The sequence below is a fragment of the Ambystoma mexicanum genome, chromosome 5p (assembly GCF_040938575.1).
Source record: "Ambystoma mexicanum isolate Mex_15411 chromosome 5p, UKY_AmexF1_1, whole genome shotgun sequence".
NCBI classification, from domain to species: domain Eukaryota; kingdom Metazoa; phylum Chordata; class Amphibia; order Caudata; family Ambystomatidae; genus Ambystoma; species Ambystoma mexicanum.
The window spans coordinates 1340137977-1340150798 of NC_090930.1; the positions used below are offsets into that span (position 1 = coordinate 1340137977).

At 47.3% G+C, this 12822-nt stretch overlaps 1 protein-coding gene across 2 annotated transcripts in view; it reads right to left on the reverse strand.

Annotated features, from left to right (window-relative positions):
- The window catches only part of SEMA5A (semaphorin 5A), a 2281219-nt gene that overhangs the window by 913211 nt on the left and 1355186 nt on the right, over positions 1 to 12822 (reverse strand). The window lies entirely within an intron of this gene.

A 12822-nucleotide genomic window follows, 5' to 3' on the forward strand; every position in this document is an offset into this window, starting at 1 on the left:
AAGTAACTGTTAAATATCAAACTATGAACCCATCTTTACTATTAAAGTACATGCAACACCTCCCATGCTGTCCATAGTGAGTGATTAATCGAACACGTCACTGTATGTCTTCCTTATTTATGGTTACTTTGCAACAACATAAATATATGGTTATCAGTTAACTTTTGTAACTGTGATGTGGCTTAATTTGATTTTTTTTCATCAAGTGTGAACTTATTTGATCATGTTTCCGTAAATAGTATAAATGTTTGTGTACACGCTATTCCTACAGTGGACTACAAAGACCCGCAACAGCCCAGCATTCAGTTTAGTGAGAGGGAGAAGGCCGTGTGGAAGGGAGGCAGGGCCTCAAATCTCTCTCCTTCTGTAATGCCCACAGGCCTAATAATCCTTAGATTCATAGTCTATGGTCTAGTTAGGAATTTGGTGGCGTTTAGGAGTTGGGATAGGACAGAAAGCAAATTCCCACGCTCCACGGATTCATGCAAAAAACAACACACTCCCAGAACAGGATGCTGCAGTCGGAATGGGTGAGAAAAAGCATTCCAAGTTAGACCAAGTTCCAGTTTCACATGAATAGTCAACTGTAGCCAACACAGGGTTAAAAGGTCGGAGCAGTTTTAATCCCTGTATACAGAAATCAATTTGTTTTGGGAAAAATAAGCTGTAATTAATGTCAGCTGGTCTGATCACGGCCACACCAGAAGAATCTAGGGTTTCCTTTTTACCAAGAAAAAGCGGGTTGAACTACTGCTGCATGGACGGGGGTGTAACCTGCGGGTCAAACCTTTTATTCATGGCTGATGAATTCAATTCTCTCCAAGCACTTTTAAATTTAGACTTCATTAATTGACAAAAAAGGTTTGCATTTTGTCCACTTTATGAGAAACTGAGCGGTCACTGTGCAATTCACATCTGTGAACACCACAAGGCTCTCCTACGGGTGCATCAACCCAGATTGGGGTTTGTTTGCAAAAGATATGAATTTATACCGGTTTCAGATCTCATAAAAAAAGTGCGTTGATTTTTTAATCATATGGTTACAAACGTTGCTGTATGCACTTATTTTGAAAGTGGGTGATTACTCTGACTACAAAAAGCACACGACGAAATTAAAGCAGTCGTTTAGGTATACATGTAAAGGGTTATGGAAGGAAGCAAAGAAGGCAGTGCTTTGAGGGTGAGCCTTGCATCGCGACATGAAGTCATGGCTAGAAAGGCAGCACCAAGGGGTCATGAAGGAAGTCAGGCAGTGCTATGAGGGTGACCCTTGCATTCCGACAGGAAGCCATGGCTAGAAAGGCAGCGCCAAGGGGTCATGAAGGAAGGCAGGCAGTGCTAGGAGGGTGAGCCTTGCATCCCGACATGAAGCCATGGCTAGAAAAGTAGAGCCAAGAGGTCATGAGGGAAGGCAGGCAGTGCTATGAGGGTGAGCCTTGCATCCTGACATGAAGCCATGGCTAGAAAAGCAGAGCCAAGGGGTCATGAGGGAAGGCAGGCAGTGCTATGAGAGTGAGCCTTGCATCCCGACATGAAGCCATGGCTAGAAAGGCAGACCCAAGGGGTCCCGAAGGAAGGCAGGAACTGCTATGAGGGTGAGCCTTGCATCCCAACATGAAGCCATGGCTAGAAAGGCAGCACCAAGGGGTCATGAAGGAAGGGAGGCACTGCTATGAGCCGTGCTATGAGGGTGAGTCTTGCACCCCGACATGAAGCAATGCCTAGAAAGGCAGCGCCAATGGGTCATGAAGCAAGGGAGGCAGTGCTATGAGGGTGAACCTTGCATCCCGACATGAAGCCATGGCTAGAAAGTCAGCGCCAAGGGTCATGAAGCAAGGCAGGCAGTGCTATGATGGTGACCCTTGAGCCCTGGCATGAAACCATGACTAGAAATGCAGAGCCAAGGGATCACGAAGGAAGGCAGGCAGTGCTATGAGGGTGAGCCTTGCATCCCGACATGAAGCCATGGCTAGAAAGGCAGACCCAAGGGGTCCCGAAGGAAGGCAGGAACTGCTATGAGGGTGAGCCTTGCATCCCAACATGAAGCTATGGCTAGAAAGGCAGCACCAAGGGGTCATGAAGGAAGGCAGGCAGTGCTATAAGCCCGTGCTATGAGGGTGAGTCTTGCACCCCGACATGAAGCAATGCCTAGAAATGCAGAGCCAAAGGATCACGAAGGAAGGCAGGCAGTGCTATGAGGGTGAGCCTTGCATCCCGACATGAAGCCATGGCTAGAAAGGCAGACCCAAGGGGTCCCGAAGGAAGGCAGACAGAGTGCATCTGGTGCCATTGCGAAGGAATGCACACCATATATGTGTTGTCAAAAGCAGTGACCATGAAGCAGGCTCCTAGTGCTATAGATACGTCTGTAAACATCTCAGTTCATCTTCAAGGGGAACAATAGGGCAATGGACAGAGGGAATCCCCTTTTAATGTTTACTCTTGTACTCCCAAGCCCCTCCTCTTCCAATAGGGCAGGCAGGCATCATCATAGGGAGAGTAGAGGTTCTAAATGAACCCGCTTTATTAAGTGGGAGTGAGGCCACTCTGCAGGCCAAAGCTTAGTATCATTGCTAGCAATAAGATTGAGGTGTGATGTGGATGTATTAAACAAATGTTTAGTTTTAAGTTAGAATGTCCTCTTATTTTTCCTCAGAAAACATGTGCATATGAGTGATTGGACACTCTTACCTTGTAGAGCGGGGCAGTTAAACCACATGGATTTTACAGGGACAATGGCTTAGTATCTAGGGGACTAGGCTCACATTAGCCAGCACACCAGGCATGATATGGGACTCATTGTTGGGAGTTGTTGAAAAAAGGCTGTTAGGGGATCCCACCCCCCAAGTAATTCTAATTCATTTAGGGTTCAACAAACTAACAGAACTGGGCAGAGCACCCATACTCCATAAAATAAAGCTTACTTCAATGTCATTGGCCACCTTAATAGGGAGTACGGAAATAATGTGGTCAGAGATCATACCCAGGGTCACGTGGAGAAGAGCAAGATCGCAAATGGCCATTGAACACTTCAGACTGCGGCTAAACATGGTATTGAAGAAAAATATGAAGAGGCAAGGTCTTGGTTTTGACAGGCATTCATATATACATAAGAGACTGAGGCTATTTTTGCCAAATGGGGTTCATCTCTTGAAATTTGGTAATGCTGCATTTCTGCTAAACATATGAGGGGCATTGGAGAGGTTGGGTTCTAACTAGGTTAGGACATTTTAGCACATTGGTTGCTTCCTAAGAGCCTTGGTGGAGTTACAGGGCGACCCCAACCAAAAGTAACAGCTACCACAACAAAATAAGAGTGTGCTGCACTGATGTACCCTGGGGCTCAGACATGATGGCTGCCCTCAGGAAGAACACGACTGCACTCCATCTGTAGAAGATAGGGTAATCAAAGGCACTTGTTGACAAATGGGGAAGGCCAGGTCATTAAATATACCCAAACCCCGGAAGTAATCGATCTGGAAGTGACCTGGGACCTGAAACATAATTGCACAGAATTGAAACATTTTACCCAGAAGAGATTGAATTTTCTTTACGGATAATCAATGGTATTACATTTAAATGCAAAACGATGATTGTTTATGGAGCACACAATAGCTAACTCTAACCGAATTTAATAAAACCTGCCGCCTTCAAATCTCCCATCACCATTGTGTCTTGCCTCTTTTATATTCCATGGAGAATTGGAGATGGCTATTCTTGGGTTGTCGCTGCTACCGAGGTGCAGGAGGGTGATATATACATGAGAAAAATAGAGCAAAGGAGTGAGGAAAATAGCAGGTCTGGTGTGGGGCTGGAAGACTACCTGAAGTGGAAGAGAGGGAAAAGGTGTGTCTCCTTGAAGAGTTTAGGACATAGGGACAGGAAAGAGTCTGTATGTTTGCGTAAAACCTATGCAGTGCCACAAAACATTGACAATTAGACATTCATACTTTAATAAATGGCATAGGGGTCCAAAGCTTCATCTCTTCTATGTGGGAAGTCTTGCGCGCCCTAAATGCCACCGGCCCTACCCATGGGTTGGGCAATAACTTGGACCTCATATTTCACTGTGCTCAGAGTTGACAGTCTTTCCTACTTTTCCAGTCACCTGGACTGATCATTTTACTGTCCCATTTGTCTGGGACATTAGGGTTTTGAAGCATTCCTCTGATCTCCATGACGCTTCTTGACGTGGTTGGCGCTCTATCTCACAGGCTGACATTGCTGCAAAAATATGCGCTCAGCATTTAGGAACCACCAACATAGATGTTGGCTCCTTATTCAACACCTTAGTTTTGGTGGCAGATTCATTAGCCCCCCTCAAGGTGTCCAGATCGTCCTCTCGTCCATTGCAGCAGTGGTTTACAGATGAACTTTGGGCACTCCACTTGAAGCGCAGACAGTTCTAGCACGAATGGAGACTTATTCATGCCCCTACTGCCAAACTTGCCTTTTCACAGGTCACTGCACAGTAGCATTGTGCCATCATCAGTGCCAAACAGACTCACTATGCCTCACTTAATGAGACTTCCATTAACCACTCCAAAGAGTTGTTTAAAATTGATCTGGGTCTTTCTTTAGCTGGACCTCTTATGGTTCCTCCTATGCAGGACATATGTGACTCCCTGTCGCTCTTTTTTGTGGACAAAATTAACAAAATTATATTGAACATTAATCCCCCTGCACTATAGTCATCCTTGACCTCACAGCCCCCTACTGTGCCCGCACACACTATTCTTCGTCAACATTTCCAACGTTCTCTTCACTAGACGTTTCTGGCAGCCATACTCAAATTTAAGGAGGCCTCGCCTTGAGATCCTATCCCTCTCGGTATAATCAAGGACATCCTGTCTCAGTTCGGCCACTCGCTAATCAAAGCTGTGAACACCTCCTTCCAAATCAGTGTTATCCCTTCCTCCCTCAAGCATGCCAGAGTCATTCCTCTGTTGAATAAACCCTCCCTGGACCCCCTGGTTCCAGCTAATTTCCAACCTATCTCTCTTCTACCTTTCTCTATGAAGATTCTGGAATGCTTGGTCTGTTGGTTACTCACTACTTTTCTTAAGGAATCCTCCTTTTTTCACAACTCTCAATCTGGCTTCCGTCCAGGATGGGGGACAGAGAGTCTCCTGGTCTCTGTTATGGATGATCTGGACAGGACTCAAGACAAGGGCGGCATCAGCGTCTTGCTGTTTTCAACCTCTCAGCTGCCTTTGACACCATCGATCATGGGTCCTGCTAGATTGCTTGATGGGGTCTGGCCTCTCGGGAACCGTCCCAGTCTGGTTCTCCTCTTTTCTGTCAGACCATTTTCAAATTCTTGCTCTTCCTCCTTTACTTTCCCACGCAGCGGCCCTCACCTGTGGTGTCGCCTAGGGGGCGGCTATCTCCCTGGTCCTATTTAACACCTACGTTCAACTTCTGACCAAATGTATCTTCTCTCACGGCTGCCTTTGCTATTCATATGATGATGACACTCAGATCCTGGTCTGCCTTAATCTTTCCATTCCTGAATCAGTGGCCAGGTCTGTGTCTGCCTGTAAGCTGTGGGGGAATGGATGCACAACAACTGGCTCAAGTTGAACGGCGAAAAGACTGAGGTGCTGGTCCTGGGAGTGAAACTCTCATCCTCCCATTCCATGGAGCCACAGGTCAGCAGAGTTTGTCAGTAGGGCTACTTTCAACTTAAACATCTTTGTCATGTCCTTTTCTCCCTGCTCACCTCCGTGCACCTGTAGTCTCTGCTCTTGTCACCTCTACAATTGATTAGTATAATTCCCTATTTGTTGCCCAACCTGCATGCTTTATACAGCATCTTCAGGTCTGTCAGAATTATGCTGCACGCCTCGCTATCTCCTCCCCCTGCTGGACCCACATCGCCCCCATTTTTAGGGGGCTTCACTGGCTCCCAATAGCCCAGCACATCCACTTTAAAGCCCTCTGTCTTGTCCATCGGGCCTTCTGAGCTACAGTCAAAGAGCAGAATACTTACAAGCTAAATTTGGGCTATATGTTCTGGGCCGAGCACTGAGCTCTGCTGATGCCTGCTTAGTCCCCATCCCTGCGGTTAAATACAGTCGGATTACGGGCCTCTCCATTTCAGTGGTGACCGCTGGTCTCTTGAACTCCCTGCAGCACCGTATCAGAGCCACAGTCTGCCTTCCGTAAGGCCCTGTAGACTCATCACTTCTAAATTATTTCTGCCTCACCACGTTGCACGGCGTGCTAGGATGCTTTTGGGCGAATGTTGCGCTTTATACATTTCCATACAATGCGGTACAATACAATAATGGAACATGTCTGAATCAAAACAGTGAGGTAGGTTTGATAGGAAATGACATAGAACTGGTTTTCAACACTTAACTTGCTCCGCTAGAACTCCTCATTTCCTCATTCTCTGCCAACTTCGAATGCTATGCAGATGACACACAACTCTTTTTCAAACTCCCTGCTGACCCTCTCTTGCATCATCCCAGACTGCCTATCTGCCATCCAGTCCTGGTGTACTTCCAACGATCACCGCCTCAATACCAGCAAGTCTGAGAACATTCCCATCGGGAGGCTTGCCCCCTCTTTTTTCCCCTCACTCTGGCCATCCTCTATGGGCTCTCCCCTGGCTCCTTCTTCTGAAACCAGAAACCTTGGCGGCATCTTAAACTCCTCTCACTCCTTCCTCCCTCACACTCAGGACATTGCCAAGAAGTCCCACTTTCAACTCTTCCTTCTCAAAGGAATTCTCCCTTTTCTCACTTTCCCCCAGAAACTCAATGTTACCCTGGCACTGGTTCTCTCTAGGCTTGACTACTGCAAGAACTTTCTCCTAAATCTACCTGTTTCCACTTTATGACCCCTCCAGCTAATCCAGAATAGGGCAGCAAGACTTATCCTTGGCATTAAGCCGAGGGACTGCAAATCTACTGCCCTAAAAACTCTTCACTGGCTCATGGTTGGGGCACTGATTACATTCAAATCCCTTTGCATCATCCACAAGGCTGTCCGGGGCCTGTGAACATGCAATCGGCAACTTTATCTTACTAAATACTCTCCCTCTAGACCTCTGTGGTCCTCTGGCACCAACTCTCTGTGTGTAAAGCGTTTCACTAAACAGAGGGCCGGTGGCCAATCACTTTCTTCAGCTAGCTCCCTCTTATGGAACAACCTCCCCGTCCCTCTCCGTCTTGAGCACAACTTCCTCAAATTCCAGAAGCTCAAGACTTTCCTCTTAACATCCTCCTTCCCTTCATCCCTACTATGCTAATCTCACACTTGTTGTGATTTGTGGCCAGGGACCTTATGTATCCCTCAGGGACCTGGCCTCCCATAACTAATCACCCCAGCCTCTGTCTACCTCTCAGCACTTGCGCCAGCACCTACCAGCCTCAAACCTGTAGGCCTGCACTTTCTACCCAATGCGGCCATAGGCCGCTGTTATGCTCACCTGGTCTCTGCAGGGGCGTTGGGGCATGGTTGGAGCCCTCCCTTGACTTGACTCCTCAGAATCACCTTTCCCTCCAGATAGTGGTTGGACCTGCAGCTCGGGAGATGAGTGTTGCCCCTGAGTGAAGAGGAGAGGCAATGAAAATGGAGTGGGGATATCGTGACTTCCCCCAACCCTTTTGTGCCAAAATACAGTGTGCAAGCGCTTTCCCATATAAGCTCACCTGTAGTTTGTAATGTCGAGCTATCCATCCTGCTTATCCTAGCAGGGGCACGTAGAATGGACCAAGTTACTTCACTGGTCCGTGGGACTGTTGATCCAGACCAGCTGCGACCAATCCACTTAGAAGGTAAGTCTTTTGTTATGACTATTGTTCGATTAGACTGTCTGTATTTCGTCTAATAATTATTCTTGCAATGTCTCATTCCATTTCCATAGGCACAGAGAAGTAAATCGGGACTGAAGAGTGTAGGGAAAAATTTAGAGGCTGATGGAGTTTCAATAGTGACATGTGAGTTGGTCTTTATAGAAATCTCTAGTCTTTTATTTGATGCGGCCGTGCGTTCAATATGCATATGCAGTTCTAACCTTTTGTGTTCTCATTTCCTCGTAGGTGCAGGCCGACTATGAAGAATGGCGTCTGGATTCTCGATGAAGATTCGCGGTTGCAGGATGGAGACTCTGACTCTGACCGTGATGGAATGCCGGTGAGAAAGAAGATTTCGGCTCCCAGCGTGTTGGAATGCAGGTAAGAGGAAGAGTCCAACCCTGCCCACGGTGAGTTGCAGGTAAGAAGCGTTCTCAGCGATGTAGCGGTGGGCAGCAGGTAAGATGCGCGCCCAGCGATGTAGCGGCAGGCAGCAGGTAAGATGCGTGCCCAGCGATGTAGCGATGGGCAGCAGGTAAAGAGCGCGCTCAGCAATGTAGCGGCTGGCAACAGGTAAGGAGCGCCCTCAGCGATGGAGAAGTTGGGGTGAATGGCGTGAATGGCAATGTAGCAGTAGACTGCAGGTAAGGAGCGCTCTCAGGAATATCTTAAGGATGGGGCTGCAGAAATCCACTGATGCGCAGCTGAGAGCGTTACGCTGCTGAAAGCAGAATAACGCGAAGCGAAAGCACGTGGATAGGCTGGCCTTATATAGGCTGGCTCAGGCCCTTCCCTTTAGCCCCACCTACTGACTCCTCCTTGCCTTTCTTTGGGACTGCTGCACCACGTGCCTTCCAGTTCTGTTCTATGGCCACGCCCGGCCGAGCTGCACACGCCCTTGGCATAGAGTGTGCAGAGCACACTTTTACATGAGCCTGGCGCCAGAGGTGCCAGGACTGGGTCCAATGATACCCTGGGGATGAGGAAGGACTGGCCCTTTGATTAGTGGCCATGACAGCACTCCCCCGCAAGGCCCCTCTCACGGGCAATATTCTCCCTGGTCCAGGCTTGGTGGCGTTATTGCGATGAAACTGCCTGATTAGTGGAGGCGCATGGATAAACTTCACAGGCTCCCAAGTGCGATCTTGAGGTCCATAACCCTTCCAGTCGATTAAGTAGTACAGTTTTGACCGCACCATTTTAGAGTCCAAGATGTCCTTAACCTTATACTCAGGTTCTCCTTTGATAATTTCGGGTTCCGGTGGTTGTGTAATTCTCGTCTCAGGCTTCACAGGCTTTAAGAGGGAAATGTCAAATACAGGGTGGATTTGCATATTGTAAGGTAGCTCTAGCTTTACTGCGGCTGGGTTGATGATGGCTTTGATGGGATAGGGCCCAAGATACCTGGGGCAGAAGACTCAAGGTCCTTTTAGCGGGACATTTCTGGCCGCTAATCATACTTTATCTCCGATTTGGTAGTGTGGAGCTTCCCTTCTATGCCGGTCAGCAAACTTCTTTTGTTGTTCTCTGGCTTTAGTTAAGCTCTTGGTTGCTTCCTTGAGGGTTTGATTAATAGTCTTATGTAGGGAGGTAATTGCCGGCATTTCTAGCTCATCAAGTTGGTCAAAGGAAGATGTCCGGGGCTGCCGACCATTCATGATGTAGAATGTGGTTTGTCCCGTGCTAGTGTGGATAGAGTTATTGTAAGCAAATTCCATTAGCCAAAGAACATCTTTCCAGGATCCTTCGGTCTGTTGCAGCATGCACCTCAGGTACTGCTCCAGCATCTGGTTACTCCTTTCGGTTAGACCATCTGTCTGGGGGTGGTGACTGGTAAAAAGGCAGAGGTCAATCTTGCAGTAACTCCTCCAGAAGGCTGAGACAAATTGTGTCCCCGATCAGAGATCAGTACTGAGGGGAAGCCATGCAATTTGACTACTTGTTCCAGGAACAAGGTGGCCAGGATTCCAGCCATAGGAAGTCCTTTTAGTGGAATAAAGTGTGCCATTTTAGAGAATAAGTCCACCACTACTAACATTGTTGAAGCCGTCACAAGGAGGTAAGTCTGTGATGAAATCCTTGGACAAAGTATGCCAAGGAACCGGTGGTATGCTTAGGGGACATAATAATCCTGCGGTACTGGTCTTTTGAGATTTTTGCTGTGCGCAGACTACACAGGTCGCTATGAATTGGGCTACATCCTTTCTCCAAGTTGGCCACCAATAATTCTTCCTGATCTTGGCCCGTGAGTAATCCTGGGGTGTCCCTCCACTATTGAGTCATGGTAGTTGGCGAAGATCTTGTTTTGGGTTTCTTTATCCTTAATGTATAGTCTCACCCGAAAATAGGGTAAGTTGTCCCTGACTGAGTACTGATCTCCCTCATTCAACCATTCTTGTTGGGTGGTTTGATCCATTTGCGATTGGAGATCGGTCTTTAATTCTTCCCAACAGGCGGTTACTGCAATCTGGTTCTGAATTTGTTCCTCCGGAATAATGGGTACTGGTTCTGATGGTATAAATGCATCCTGGTTATTGCCCATTCGTGACAGAGCATCAGCTTTTCCATTCCGCACTCCAGGTCGGTACGTGATTATGAAATCATACTCCGCGAAGAAGAGAGCCCAGCGAAGCTGACGAGATGAATGGGCCTTGGCTGTCTTTAAATACTGTAAGTTGTGATGGTCTGTGATAACGGTGACAGTATGCCTAGCCCCCAGGAGGTAATGTCTCCAGTCTTTAAGGGCTCCTTTGATTTCCAATAGTTCTTTGTCGGTTATAGCATAGTTCTTTTCAGGTGTTGCAAACTTGCGGGACCAAAATGCTATAGGATGTAACTGTCCAGTGTCTGGGTCTCTCTGTGAGAACACCGCCCCCATGGCCACATTGGAGGCGTCGGTCTCAACCACATAAGGTAGATCGGGTCAAGGATGCCGGAGAACAGGGGACAAAGTGAAAGCCGATTTAAATTCCTGGAATGCCTTTTCAGCACCGGGGGTCCAAGAAAACGTTTTATTCTTTCTTAGCAAAGAGGTGATAGGGTGGACGATTTGTGAAAATCCCGAAATAAACCTCCCATAGAAATTGGCAAACCTGAGTACGCTCTGCACCCCTTTGATTGATGTCGGGGATGGCCATTGAAAAATTGCTTCCACTTTACGAGTATCCATGTGTACCCCTCGTGGGGTAAGCATAAAGCCCAAGAAATCGAGTTCTGTAACGTGGAAAAAACATTTTTCTAGTTTGGCGAATAATTGATTCTTACAGAGCTTTTTCAAAATGGCTCTTACATGGCCCACATGTTTCTCCTTGGATGCCGAATAAATGAGAATATCGTCGATATAAACAAGGACACAGACGTCTAGCAGTTCGTGGAGTACATCGTTCATAAAGAACTGGAATGCGGCTGGTGCATTGCATAGCCCGAAGGGCATAACCTGGTACTCGAATAGCCCATATTTGGTTCATAACACTGTCTTCCATTCGTCACCTTTTTTCACTCTGACCAGGTGGTAAGCTCCTCGTAGATCTAACTTCATTTAGATTTGAGCATTCTTTACCTGGTCGAGTAGCTCAGGAATGAGTGGCAGAGGATACCTATTTTTTACAGTAATCTGGTTTAACGCCCTATAATCTATGCAGGTCCTGAGGTCCCCTTCTTTCTTTAGTATGAAGAAGAGGGCTGAGGAGGCTGGAGACTTGGATGGGCGGATGAACCCATTAGCTAGATACTGATCAAGATATGTTCGTAGATGCTGATTTTCCTTCTCAGTCAGAGCATAGATTCTACTGCAGGGAACTTGTGCCCCAGGACCCGATCGATTTGGCAATCGTAAGTTTTGAGTGGTGGTAGGGTATTGGCTTGTTCCTTTTGGAACACATCCGCAAAGTCTTGATATTCGGAAGGCAATGAGCCCGACATTCCCAGTATGGGGTTCTCCTTGTGTTGTAATCTCCTCACATCCTTAAGGTAGCAGCTCTTGGTGTATTCTCGGGGAAAGGTCAGCTTTCTGGTGCGCCAGTCGATCCTTGGATCATGGGTTTCCACCCATGGCATTCCTAGAACCATTTGGAACTGGGGTCCCCTATGAGACCAAATGAAATACTTTCCCGGTGACCATCCTGACATGTCAGCATTACCTCGTCGGTGTGTTGAGTTACTGGCCCCGAAGACAGCTGAAAGCCATCCACGGCAGTGACATTTTCTGAGTGCTGTTTTTGCTGAAGCGGAAGGCCTATCCGTGCAGCCAACCCCTGATCAATGTAATTTCCCACTGCACCACTTTGGATGCAGGCCTCTAGAGCATGTACTCTCGATGGTTGTTGGGGGTGGGCTATTAATACTGGAATGACCAGGTGTGAGGTTGTTATAACTTTCTTGATTCCGCTCGACAAGTGGACCTCTACACTTGTCGGGCGTCTGAGTTTTCCGGCTCCTGTTCCTTGTCTTTGTGGTCATTGTCCGTGGCACCTACCACCTTCTTGGGGGGTTTTGTAGGGAAATCCCGTAAGAAATGTCTAGCTTTTCCGCAATACAAACAAAGCTGCTGTTCTCTTCTTTTTTCTCTTTCAGCCTTAGAAATGGGAGCCCGTAATACCCGTAGTTGCATAGTTTCAGGGGTTTCATGACCCTTGGCCTGAGTGTCCCGAGGCCTTATCTAGACTGATCGCCCTTCAGCTCTTGTGGGGTCCATTTTTCAGTTTTGTAACCGGTGAGTGTTAGGATAGGCATTCCTCTTTGTATCACACATTTACATGCCTCCCTTGATATCTACATGTTATGCCTGTCAGCCTTTGAAATGTTTAGTGTATACATCATATTGCTTTCTGTCACCCTTAGTGACATTAGAACTTCATTGCATGGTGAGGGTTCTAGGGTGCTGAGGTGAGATGAGAAGGTTGACCGAAAGAGGACCGTTGTAAGCCTCCTGCTGGGGGTCGTCTTATGTATGTAGCTGTACCTTCAATAAAAGGTCTTGGATATACAGTACTACGTGTGAGCAGTCTATTTGGCAACT